The sequence below is a fragment of the Eublepharis macularius genome, chromosome 7 (assembly GCF_028583425.1).
Source record: "Eublepharis macularius isolate TG4126 chromosome 7, MPM_Emac_v1.0, whole genome shotgun sequence".
NCBI classification, from domain to species: Eukaryota; Metazoa; Chordata; class Lepidosauria; order Squamata; family Eublepharidae; genus Eublepharis; species Eublepharis macularius.
In genome coordinates this window covers 99,679,537-99,692,650 of record NC_072796.1, presented here as the reverse complement: position 1 = coordinate 99,692,650, position 13,114 = coordinate 99,679,537, and positions in this window count along the sequence as shown.

Here is a 13,114-nt window from a genome sequence, read left to right as displayed (position 1 = left end):
TGTTGTTGTTGTTTCAACTGCAATGGAAGCCTTCCTCACTTTCTGAAAGAAAATGAACAATAAACAGCAAGGAAAGAAAATGTAGAGTTTTCAGTGGAAAGGTAAAACAAAATTATTGTTAGCCACTGTAAGTGTAGGGAAAGGAAATGAATTCAGACAGGGCTTTGTTTTTTTAAATGCTAGTGGCCAGCTGGAGCTCTCCTGCTGGCTTCTGCTTGATGACCCTTTCAGAAATTAGTAAGGAGTGCAGCTGTGCAGAGAGGGACCTACTTGGAGGTCTATAAAATCACCCCCTTTGTTCAATCTACTTGAAATGTAGGGATCGTTTAGATGAGAAGACTGTGTTCTATGCAGTTTTGGTGCTGTAAAGTATGAAAATAGCTGCCCCCAAACCTCCAATTAGCCCTACCTTTTCTTCCCCATTGAAAAGGACAACCATGAAAATCATGAGACCAGAAGAAAACTAATTAATTTTGATAACAACCTGGTAACTCCCCATCAGAAAACTACCCAATCACATTAAACATTTAACTCAACAGCCCTGGATCCAAAACCACAAAGAAAATTTTCTAGATGTACAGCATCTCTGGGTAACTGATATTTTAAAAACAAACAAATCAAATAGAGAGGTGTGGACAATGCTGAACATACGATATGAATCCCACATTTATCCAAGTATTGGTCCTCAGTTTCATTCAAAAAGTAAACATGTGTTTCTTACAAACAGATGTATTTGGGTTGCCAGCTCTGTGTTGTGAAATTCCTGGAGATTTGGGGATGGAGCCTGGGGAGGGTGGGGTTTGGGGAAGCGGACGGACCCCATTAGGATGTAATGCCACTAGAGTCCACCATCCAAAGCAGCCATTTTCTACAGGGGAACTGCTCTCTGTAGTTTGTGGATAGAAAATCCAGTTACCCAGTTTATGAGGTTGGAGGTGCTGATTTTCGAATCTTATTAATTCTGTTTTTCACCTATATGTATCTGTAACATCTAGTCTGTGCCTTTCAAAGAAAAAAAAAGAGTATTTGCCAGAGAAACACAGTCACAAGTAACACAGCCCTTGCAGAGTACGTTGGTTTTATGGTTAGAAAAGTCACAAATCTAAATATGTTGATGGTACTATATAAGTCATAAATAATACAAACTAAAAATAAAGTAACTGATTCTTCTTTTTTGCCTTCTTACTTTCGCTGCTCACAAACCAACAGTCAGTTCAGAGAAGAATAGCCCATAAACTGATGTGAAAAATCCTGTAGATCCTATCCCAGCTTATTCTTCATTCTGCCTTGAGAAATAAACAGATGAAATAGGAAGAGTGAATACAAACAGTGAATTCTACATAAGCACCACTAATTATGTGCTGTGCATTTTAATAGATGCAAAGATCTTCACATATATTATTTATTAAAACGTATTTATGCCCTAATGACTAGTAAAAGCTAGCAAAGTGCAATTGGATGATTTGATGACCGGAAACATGAATGTTTGCTCAGAGAAAGCAATCTCCTTGCTACCATTATGTACGCAATGAGATGGTAGAGCATTTTTAAAAAAAAAACTTCAAAGAGCAAGAAGTTTCCAACTATTATATTCTCACCCTCCTCCATGTCCTGGCCTCAAATCACTTGGGGCATGGTAATTGCAACAAATGGCCTTCATAGTCATAATGCTGTATTCACTGCCAGGCTCCTAAACATAATGAAAGCCAGTGTAGTGTAGTGGTTAAATGTTGGGCCAGTATCCAGGAGACCCAGGTCTGAATCCCTGCTCTGCCATGGAATCTTGTTGGGTGACTGGTCCTGTCACACAATCTCAGCCTAGCCTATGAGCAGAACCACAAGTGACAAAAGGCACAGATTGGACACTTGTCTGCTTCCCTCAAGTTTTGATGGGAAATGTAGGCATCCTGGTCTCGCAGCTTCGCTCTCTGACTGCTGTCCAATGGACTTTTCAACTGTCACTTGTCCAACATTCCGCCAAGCTGCCTCAGGGTTGTTGTGAGGACATTATGGAAGTGAATAAAACAAGGTAAGCTGCTTTGGGTTCCCATTGGGGACAAAGGCTAGGTATAAATGAAGTAAATAAATGGGCATCATTTCAGAAACATATAGGACTAATTTACACATATATCAATTGACTACTTATCAGTTGACTACTTAACTAATCCCTACCTGAACTGCACTCATTATTTTACATATGTGTTTTGAGTCTTACCAGAATAATTTCCAGTATTTTGTGCCATAAGCCATCTGATTGGATAGTGGTTCTGGTGCTCTGTTGTCTGGTTTAACTTTTCGAAGCTGTTGGAGATGAGGAGGGCAGTAAGGATAGAGTAACTCAGCAGATATGTGCCTGAAAGGACGTAAGGGAACAAAATCCAACTTTAATCACAAGACAGAAAATTACAAAGAATCAACAGGCTGCTTTCTCCATATGGTCTCTACATCACACCACTGGGATATTAAATATCATAGATGCAATGTCAAAATACATCAAGTCCAAAATATACACACAAGCAGTGATCTAAATATATTTCCTACAAAAAGTATTTTGACAAACGTTCAGAACTCTCTAATGAAAAAGTTCAGATCAAGTGTCCAGTTGATCACATCTAGCACTGGCATTCCTTCATATCACTCTCTCAGAGACTTACTCCCTCTTTCTGCTAATCTTGCATGGTCTCATGTTTAGTGTCATGTACTGGCTAAGATGAACCACATAAAAAGATTTAATGGCTAGGGTTGTCAACTCTGGGTTGGAAAATTCCTGGATATTTGGGGGTGGAGTCCGGGGAGGGACTTCAGTGGGGTATAATGCCATGGAGTCCCTCCCCCAAGCAGCTGTTTTCTCCAGGGGAACTGATTTCTGTAATCTTGAGATCAGTTGTAATTCCAGGGGACCTATAGGCCCCACCTGGATATTAGCAAGTAAACTAATGATCCTTGACTAGCTTTACTATTTGCCTGCCTATGGTAGGCAAACAATGACCCTTGGCTATTTGACACAATAAACCATCCTTGATTATTTGAGAAGTGGGCGAAAAATGGAAAGAATAGCATTGGAGGTGATGCTCTAGGAATTTCTCCAATTTCTATGGAGCCATAGAGATTGTAGGGATTTCTAGAGCATTACCCAGGAGTGATGTCACATTCTCCAAACTTGCACTCAGAAATAATGTCACATCCTCTGTGGTGCTCTAGGAAATTTCCCAGTCTCTGTGGTCTTCACCATAGATTTCTGGGTAATTCTTAAAAGTATCATGGAGGATGTCATGTCCTATCTCCTTAAACTCCTCTCTCTCCAGGCATCACCCCCTGCCCCAATCTCCTGGCATTTGACAGTGCAGGGCTGGTAACCATACCAACAAACATACTTCAGCTTAGTAGCTGAAAGCCACTTGTACATTTTGGCTTTCAGCTTCTTCTACACATGCTTTTTCTAGAAGAATACTTACTGTAAAATTCTTAGGTGACTGAAATCTGTTTTATTTTGCTGGCAGTTAATAAATGCTGAGACCTAATTCCAGTTTCCAATTGGCCACATGAACACAACTTTATCTCTAAACCATATGAAGATTGTTCTGCCATACAAGCTGTTCATATGTACATCTTTGTCATTCAAAGTGTAGAACCAGTGAGCTGGAGAGAAATCATATGTGGCCAGAAACATTGGCCTGTGATCCTAAGCAGAGTCATACCTTTCTGAGTCCATTGAAACGAATAGGTCCAAAGAGGTGAAACTCTGATTAGGACTGTGAAATTTAAGTATGAACACAGGAACAGGATGGTGCCTGTTGGTTCAGCCCTGGATATACAAATGAATGTCTGAAAGCAGCCCTATGTGGGGTGAATTGAATGTACATAGGAACCTAGTTGTTTGCAGTATTCTTGATTATGTGTACTGTCCACTTGAATAAACATAGGGATCTTTGCAGATGTCTGTCTGTATATTCAGATATCCAAGCCTGAGAGAGGGGAGTTGAGCAGACATAATCCATGGCAGCTTTGCTCATTTGAACAGGGTCTTCTACAGGTGCCACCCTGCACACAGGCGAAATCAACAGCAGCCCATACACAAGCTTTTTCTGTGGTGGCCCCTAACCTGTGGAATGGCCCTTTAAATCTCTGTGCCTGGGGGATGTGTCATTGTATATATTCACACCCCTTTCTTTTTTCGGTTGCTGTTAATAGCCGAGTGATTGTGTTGAATAGCCTTTGAGCTGCGACTTTGAATTGCTTCATTGTTATTATACATTTATTTGCCTGTAATTGGTTAAGTTCACGTGCCTTATTGGGGGATTGTTTGTACAGTTGGCATGTGGTTTTCTATTTTAATTTATGTTCACAGAACTCACAGGAGAGCTTGCCCCTGAAGACGTCGGGAAGATGAAACAGCAGGAACAAACTGGATCTGCGAGTTGGGGATCAGGGCTCTGGTGGAGCCTTCTCTGTACTTTAGTTTAACTTTCAACCACAAGGCTTGAGTTCATGGACTTTATTACCTTTATTGATGTTAAGAAATACAATATAGACATTTAATTTGCTTGTTCATAATTTACCTTTGTGTTTGTTCACTTTATTAATAACCTTGAAAGTGATTGTTCATAATTTGAGCCACCCACTGATGTGGTAACACTGTTTGTATTACTGAACAGGGTCAGTAGCAAGAAATTTCATGGTGAGGAGCAATAACAATATATAGAGGGCAGAACTGCAAAGGTTCATCAACCTAAACTGGGATTGCCATGTCCCTTTAATAGAGGCTTCATGTATGGAAATAGGCTGCTGAAGGATTTCATAGCATGGAGGTAAATAACATCAATTGGTAACATTCCGTTAGGACTCTATTAAAGGACCTTTTTTTCTCCAGACATGTTGGCAACCCAGTCTTAAACTCTAAGACTAACTGAGTTGGGCCTGATGTAAAGTCGCAGAGTGGCTAGGAATTGTACAATGTGGTTTCTGTGAATGTGTGTGGTGACAATTATATGGCTTTGAAGAGATGAGCTATTCATCACAATAAAAAAAATGAAAGAAAACACTTTGGCAATCAATGGTGTGCTACTTGTAAAATGTGGCTGAGTTGATAGTACTAGGGTATTTCCTCCTTATTTCTAATTTATACGTGCATTAGTTACTACAAGCAGGTATTCTCCGAAGAAGATGCTGTCAAGTGCATAGGTATGTTGCACTATATATTGCTGCATTTTTCTTCCCTTCAATAGTTTCTTTGCTTTCCCCTCTTCACAGTCCTGTTCACTCCCCTTCCCACCAGGCATTGCCAGTACTGCTTCAAGCATACAAAAGAGAACGAACCAAGCAACATGCAGGAAGAGGTGACTGAAGCACTAAGAAAGAGTTGATCCGAGATATCAAGAAGTGTCATTCTCTAGAACTAAGGAAAATACATGCATTTACCTTTGGATGCAGCATGTTGGCAGACTGTATAACTGCTTAGCTGACCGGTCAGTTTCGATTCTCAGTTTTTCTTTTAAAAACAGAAGATAACTAACAGGCATCCATTCAAGGGAAAGTCAAAATATGTGCATGGAAAACTTCTGTGAATATAGAAGAGGCTGGCCAAGGCAAGACTGATCTTGTCAGGTCTCAGAAGCTAAGCAGGATTGACCTTGGTTAGTAATTGGATGGGAGACCTCTGAAGAAGATCAATGTTGCTATGTAGGGGTAGACAATGGCAAACCACCTCTCTTTGTCTTTTGCCTTGAAAACCCAGCATGGGTCACAGTAAGTCAGCTACGATGAGGGTACTGTCCACCACCACCACCACCACCACCAGGTTAACAGATGATCAAGCTGCCCAATCTTCTCTGATCTTGAATATTGAGCAAGGTCAGCCCTGTTTAGTACTTGGATGGGAGACAACCAAGAAAGTCCAGGGTTGCTATGCAGAGGCAGGTAATGACAAACAAACTGTTTGTCTCTTACCTTGAAAACCATATGGCAGGGGTCCCGGTGCCCAAGTGTTTTTAGAAAGTGGCTTGGGGGCAGGTAGGATTTTTGCCAAGTATGGCTTCTGATTGACCATTGCAGTACTGATTGACTGCAAATTTTTAAAAACATTGCTTTGGCATAAACTGCTTCCACAGCAAAAGTATCTTCACTGAAGCAGCCATTTTGTAGCTGACGGCATCTCCTGCAGCAGCCATTTTGTAGCAGCAATTTTGTTGCTGCTCCCACCACACTGTGTCAGAATTCCAAATGTGCCCACAGGCTCAAAAGGTTGGAGGCACCTGCTGTAAGGGGTACCATGAGTCTGTTGCAACTTTACACACATTAATAGACCTTTTTTAAAAGGGCATAATTTGGGCACTCTGAACCACAGTGGCAGAATACCTCTCCATACCATACACTTGGGAACACTGGCCTCTGTGCTCCTATTCTGGGTCTTCTAAGCACAACTTTTTAGCTACTTTATGAAACAAGATGAACTGCTGATGCAACTGTTCTACTCTTATACAAACACATAGAGGTGTCAAAAACAGTGCAATCCCACACAACTCGAAGGATGTATGAATTACAACTTCTGAAGACTTCTGCCTGAGTATGGGATCAGAAATAGAGCTGCACACAGATGTAAATGTAAAAATAATGAAATTACAAAAAGAAATGTTGCAGAGTTACACATACACATACACAGTCCCAGAGTCCTACCAAAGTTGCTTGATACAATCCATGGTTTAGTGTAACATGAATTTGTTTAGAGGATGCTTTGGGACTGCTTGTGTGATCTGACCTCCTCTTTATATGCTGTGAGTGAATTAATTACTTCCTAGTTATCCCCATCAGTAGTCTGTAGCTTTAATTTTCCCTGTAAACCAGCATTCAAAATCATGGTTTGTTTTGTTTGCAGTCTTGGTTTACAGGACAGGCAGGCACAAAGCTTTGTTTGCAAGAGCCTAAAACTCACTCCAGGTTCGTTCTCTTCGTGCAAAAGAGGGCCCTAATGTTATATCTCAACCAAGTTAGTAAGTAATGTAAACTGTACTGAAGAAAGCAACAGGAAATAATTTCTTATGAGTGTTCTGAGTGTTCATGGAATGTGTCTTGTTGAGGTAAAGATTTTGAAGAGGAAAAAAAAGAATTATGTTGACATTAACCCTATGATTAATAGCAAGTATCACTTTCATTTTTTACTTTAGGTATCATACAGAGCAATCCTAAGAAAACTTTCCTGGTAGTAAGCCACATGGAATAGATCTGAGAAGGATTCTGAGTAGTGGTATTCACCAAAAATTAAAATAAAAAAATCAGCTGATCCCTGAGGTTCAAGGATACCAAACAAATTCGGTATCCCTGAAATCTGGGTCAGATTCTCCAATCTGATTAGAGAATCCCAAATTTATCTGGCTGTTATTCCCTATGGGAAAACATCCCAAGAGGCTGGGGGAATTTTTTGAGCAAACTCCACCAAATTTGCAAGGAACCTACTATCAACTGTCTGCTAAAGACCCCCTCCCCACATACATTTCAGAAAACCTGGACCCAAGATCCAATTCTATGGGCCCCTGAACAACACCAATAATAATAACAATAACATTCAATGTATATACAGCACTTCAGGACAACTTAACACCCACTCAGAGCGGTTTACAAAATCCCCACAATAATCACCCTGTGAGGTAGGTGTGCTGAAAGAGCTCTGGAAGAGCTTTGACTGACCCAAGGTCACCCAGCTGGCTTCAGGTGGAGGAGTGGGGAATCAAACTTGGTTCTCCAGATTAGAGTCCCGCTGCTCTTAACCACTACACCAAACTGGCTCTGAACAAGGTGCCCCTAGCCACTCTCTATTGTTTCCTATAGGGGAAATATTTCCAAGGCTTTCTAGGCAAAGTGAAAGATTAAGCAAAGGCAACCCCTGGCCAAAAGCCAGTCCCAAATGCAAGTCCCACTCCCAATGCAAGCTGAACCAGCAAAGCCCAACAGAACCAAACTATAGTAAATGAACCTATGTCAAACCAGAGAATCCTCCCAAATGGAAGCAAGGAGGAGGTGATGCTCACTGTAAAATTTAAAAGGTAGCTGGCAGCTGCTTGAAGGACTCTTTTGGAGCTCAGGCAGGCAGGAGGGATGGGATGGGAATCGACAATATCTGACTGCTGCCACCTGTCCCCCACCAGCCTTGCACTGCTCTCCTGTCACAGCACAAAGATTGTCTCCATTTTGCACTGCTTCTTGCTAGCTTGGTGCTGCTTTCCTGCCATGGGGCGAAGTTTGCCTCCACTTCATGCTCTGGCTGTTCTGCTGACTGTTTGCTTTTTCTCCATGAGAGCTATGTGACTGAATAATCTGGCCCATCATGGTTCAGCTCCCCAGATCCAATCTAGGATTCTGCAAAGTGGTCTGACCAGGGGTCATTTCCTAGAAAAAGAACTGCAGGAACTCATTAGCATATCTAATTAGCATATGCCACACCCCCTGACATCATTGGAAGTGTGTCAGAAGGCACCATCCACCCCTCAGGCCCCTTCCCCAAAAATCTCCAGGTATTTCCTTAAAGCAGAATGAACTCAAAGCAGCTTACCCTCCTCTGGAGAGCCAGCCCTGGTTGCTTGCATGCACGCACACACTCACTCTCTCTCACAAGTCACAAATGAAAATAAAGCAGCAGAATGAATTCAAAGCAGCTTACGTTCCTTTGGAGCCCAGCCCCACTCGGCTTGCACTCACTCACTCACTCATTTTCTCTCTCTCCCTCTCTCTCACGTTACAAATGAAAATAAAGCAAGCAGCAGAGCAGAATGAATTCAAAGCAGCTTACATTCCTTGGAGCCCAGCCCCACTCAGCTTGCACTCACTCACTCATTTTCTCTCTCTCTCTCTCTCTCTCTCTCTCTCCTGAGTTACAAATGAAAATAAAGCAGCAGAGCTTGCTACTAAAGATGAGGACAGCCAGGAGAAAAAGGAATCACGTGGGTGGGGCCAAAACCCATGTGACCTCTTTTCAGATCTACTGGAACCCCATTCCAGCGCATTCCGCCTCCAAATGAGCCCTGGGTCTGAGAGCAGAACCACAAGTGACAAAAGGCACAGATTGGACACTTGTCTGCTTCCCTCAAGTTTTGATGGGAAATGTAGGCAGCTTGGCGGAATGTTGGACAAGTGACAGTTGAAAAGTCCATTGGACAGCAGTCAGAGAGCGAAGCTGCGAGACCAGGATGCCTACATTTCCCATCAAAACTTGAGGGAAACAGACAAGTGTCCAATCTGTGCCTTTTGTCACTTGTGGTTCTGCTCTGACATAGCATAAATCTGGCTGTTTTTCCAGTTCACGAATCCTGGATCACGCATTCTGAATAGTCCTGCTTAAGATTGTTCTCAAAATGTCCACTGCATGTCAAAGACCCAGGGTTCTGGTCTAAATACTTTGGGGTGCTGGCAAACCAAAGAAACAAAAAATAAATATATTGACAAGTTCAAGATTTACCGAAATACTGAGGCTGGATAGAAGGACAAAGTCCCAGCTTTCAGGGTCTAGTTTAGATGGTAAAGGTACTATAGACACTTCCATTTTCATGTGATATGCTTGTTTATAGGACACGCTCACTACATGCATTTGGCATGTAGATGCCACCTCAGCAGTCCATTTCAACAATTCTATAATGATTTATGTGATATTTTAAGTTCATAGCAATTAGAATATTTGTATTATATTCCCAAAGCAGGAATTCTGATTCCAAATTGTTTGAAACAATGGAAACGATCTAGCTGTCTGTATGTCTATTCCTTTCCTGGGAAATGTTAGTGCTTCTACAGCTTCATTTAGGAAGTTTGCAACGATTTATGGGATTAGAAACCTTTAGAGCTCTAAGGAAAGCATTTTTTTAAAAAAAAAAACACTTTACACCATGCTCTGCAGATGAACATTTGCAACAATTAACACTCATGGCAAGTACTCTTGCCAAAACTCACATTACCAGTACAAAGTGTGATAAGTATATTGTTTACATGAAGACTTATATCTATCTGCTCCTATGACAGGCTTCATTTGGAAAAGAAGCAGGGAGAACATTTGCCTGCTTATAGATGGAAGCGTCCCAGTGGTTGGGCCTTCCCTCCTGCCCCTACTTAAGCTGCAAGAAAGAAGGCCCAGGATGACATCAAATGACATATGACATCATGTCTGGCCAAAAACTAAGATGTGATGTAAGTGCATTGGGCTATGTTGTAGGAACTCCCCAAAATTCCAAACTTAATACCATGGAGTTTTCAGGGACAGCCTGAGCGTTGCCCAATGCACTTAGGTTTGGGGGAGGATATGTCATCATGCATTATCAGACTTCATCTCCACTCATCAGGAGCCTCGTGGCACAGAGTGTGGTAAGCTGCAGTAAGCAGAGTGGTAAGCTGCTCTTCTCATCACCTGAGTTCAATCCTGGTAGAAGCTGGGTTCAGATAGCCCGCTCAAGGTTGACTCAATAATAATAATATTTGATTTATATACCGCCCTTCAGGATGTCTTAACACTCACTCAGAGAGGTTTACGTTATTATTATCCCCACAATAAAACACCATGTGAGGAGAGTGGTCTGAGAGAGCTAGAAGCTGTGACTGACCCAGTGTCACCCAGCAGGCTTCAAGTGGAGGAGTGAGGAATCAAACCCGGTTGTCCAGATTAGAGTCCCACGCTCTTAACCACTACACCAAACTGGCTCTCAGCCTTCCATCCTTCTGAGGTCAGTAAAATGAGTACCCAGTTTTCTGGAGGTAAAGTGTAGATGACTCAGGAAGGCAATGGCAAACCACCCCATAACAAAAAGTCTGCCAAGAAAACATCAAGATGCAACGTCCCCCTTTGAGTCAGTAATGACTCAGTGCTTGCACAGGGTGCTTGTGTAATCCTTGTCTACTAGAGGGAGATAAAGAGTTGGGGTATTCCTTATAAGGAAAAAAAGGCGCAATCTTCCCTGAGAGACTGGAGGGCCTGAAACTGCAGGGAGAAGCAATCGCTCCTCAGAAACACTCCTTAATGCTGTAGACTCCTGTGGAGAACAGAAGACATCCCAAAGCAGAGCACAGCTACACATTGCTTAAGAATAGTAAAATATATAAATGCTAAGATCACAAGGCAGCACTGTCCCTGTTCAGGTACCAAAATATTTCTCTAAATTGTTTGTTCAAGGAACAACATCAAATAAATAGATATATCTAATTTGAGAACTGGGAGAGTTCATGTCTATGACTGCGTGATCCCACCTTGTGACACTTGCATTTATAAAAATAACAATGGACGAACTTGGAAAAAGAAAACATATTTGGAACAATACAACAATAAAGCATATACAACAATCATGTAACAAAACAGGCCTATTTTGCTCAAGCAGACCCGGGTCTCAGTCTTTCTGACATTTTCTAGCCAGTCAAAATGCAGCAATTTGTAGCTGTGCTCTTCGTAGGGATGCCTTCTGTTCTTCACAGGAATCTACAACATTAATAGAAAATTCATAGAAAGGAGTGCTTCTAAGGAGAGAGTGCTTCTCCCTGCAGTTTCAGGGCCTCCAGTCTCTCAGGGAAGATTGTGCCTTTTTTTCCTTATAAGGAATACCCCAACTCTTTATCCTTGCACTACCTTTACCTTTTTTCAGTCCACTAATAATCTCTCAGAAAGCTCTTGAGGGTGCTGGCCGGCATCCTGGCAGCCTCACAGAGCATGCAGCTGTTTCATTGACCATATAGGTAATATCAAAAGGAAACTAGTGGTCCATACAATCACTGGATCATGTTAATGTTCTCTTAAAGATAGAAGAAGTGCACAGACCATCTCCATACAATCTTGTGTTTGTGTGAACCTAGTGCCTAGCTTGTAAATTCCATTAATTTGAAGGAGTAGAGGGGTATCCCTAGCTTGTGCTGGAGGGGAGGGTTATCACCTAGCTTATTATGTGACATTAACGTGAGAGATGAAAGATATACCCATCACCAGCTGATACGTATGACCTGAATCAAATGCAAGCTTTATGTAAATATAGCATGTATAATCCATCTGTGAAGCAACATGCACACACTTGTTAGTTTCTTGTAATCTGCATTGCAATCTGCTGTCTTGTTAAATTAGTGGGTACATCTGAGTATGAAAACAGAGAACAAATTCACCAAGGAAGAGCAAAAAAACCTTTCCCTTTGGCACTTTACATACCACTTATTACAGTGCTGGGCTCTATACATTTTTAACATAGTAAGGAAATATCTGATGCACAGCAGCCATATTTTACCAGGCTGTAAAAGTGGCCTGTTCATATCTGCTGCTATAATATAAGCATACCTTAGTCATTTTTGGCAGAGTTTAGAGGAAAAGTAAACATGTATTTCTCAGGTTTTTAATGCCAATATAAGTAATGTATTCCAATCAACATTATTTATTGGATTTAGATTTTTTTTTCATGTAACACTTTTTTGAAAACATAGGCAATGGCTGGTATTTGTAGAAGAAGGTGATTGTACTGAGAGCTGAAGATACTGCATTCACTTCTACAATGACCGGCTTCAGGGATTTTTGAATGATGCATCAGTGCTTGATTCATTCCAGTCTGGCTTCAAGCTGGGCTTTTGGACTGAGACTGCTCTAATAGCTCTGGTTGACAATATCCAGCTTCAGTTAGTTCTATGCTGCTGATTTTATTATATTTTTGGCAGCATCTGACACAGTGGACCATTTGGTCCTGATCAACTGCCTAGCCTCACTATAACAACAACAGCAACAACAAACAATAACAACATTTGATTTATATACCGCCCTTCGGGACAATTTAATGCCCACTCAGAGCGGTTTACAAAGTATGTCATTATTATCCCCACAACAAAACTCCTTGTGAGGTGGGTGGGGCTGAGAGAGCCCCAGAGAACTGTGACTAGCCCAAGGTCACCCAGCTGGCTTCAAGTGGAGGAGTGGGGAATCAAAGCCGGCTCTCCAGATTAGAGTCCCACGCTCTTAACCACTACACCAAACTGGCTCTCTTACTAGGGGTAAGCTGCTGCTGCTTGACAATGGTTTGCTTCCTTCTTCCAAGGACACTTGATCAGGATGGTCATTGGGGATGAGAGTCGGATCCTGCAGGGACTGATAGCAGATGTTGTCAGGAGGTTTGGGGTTGGATGC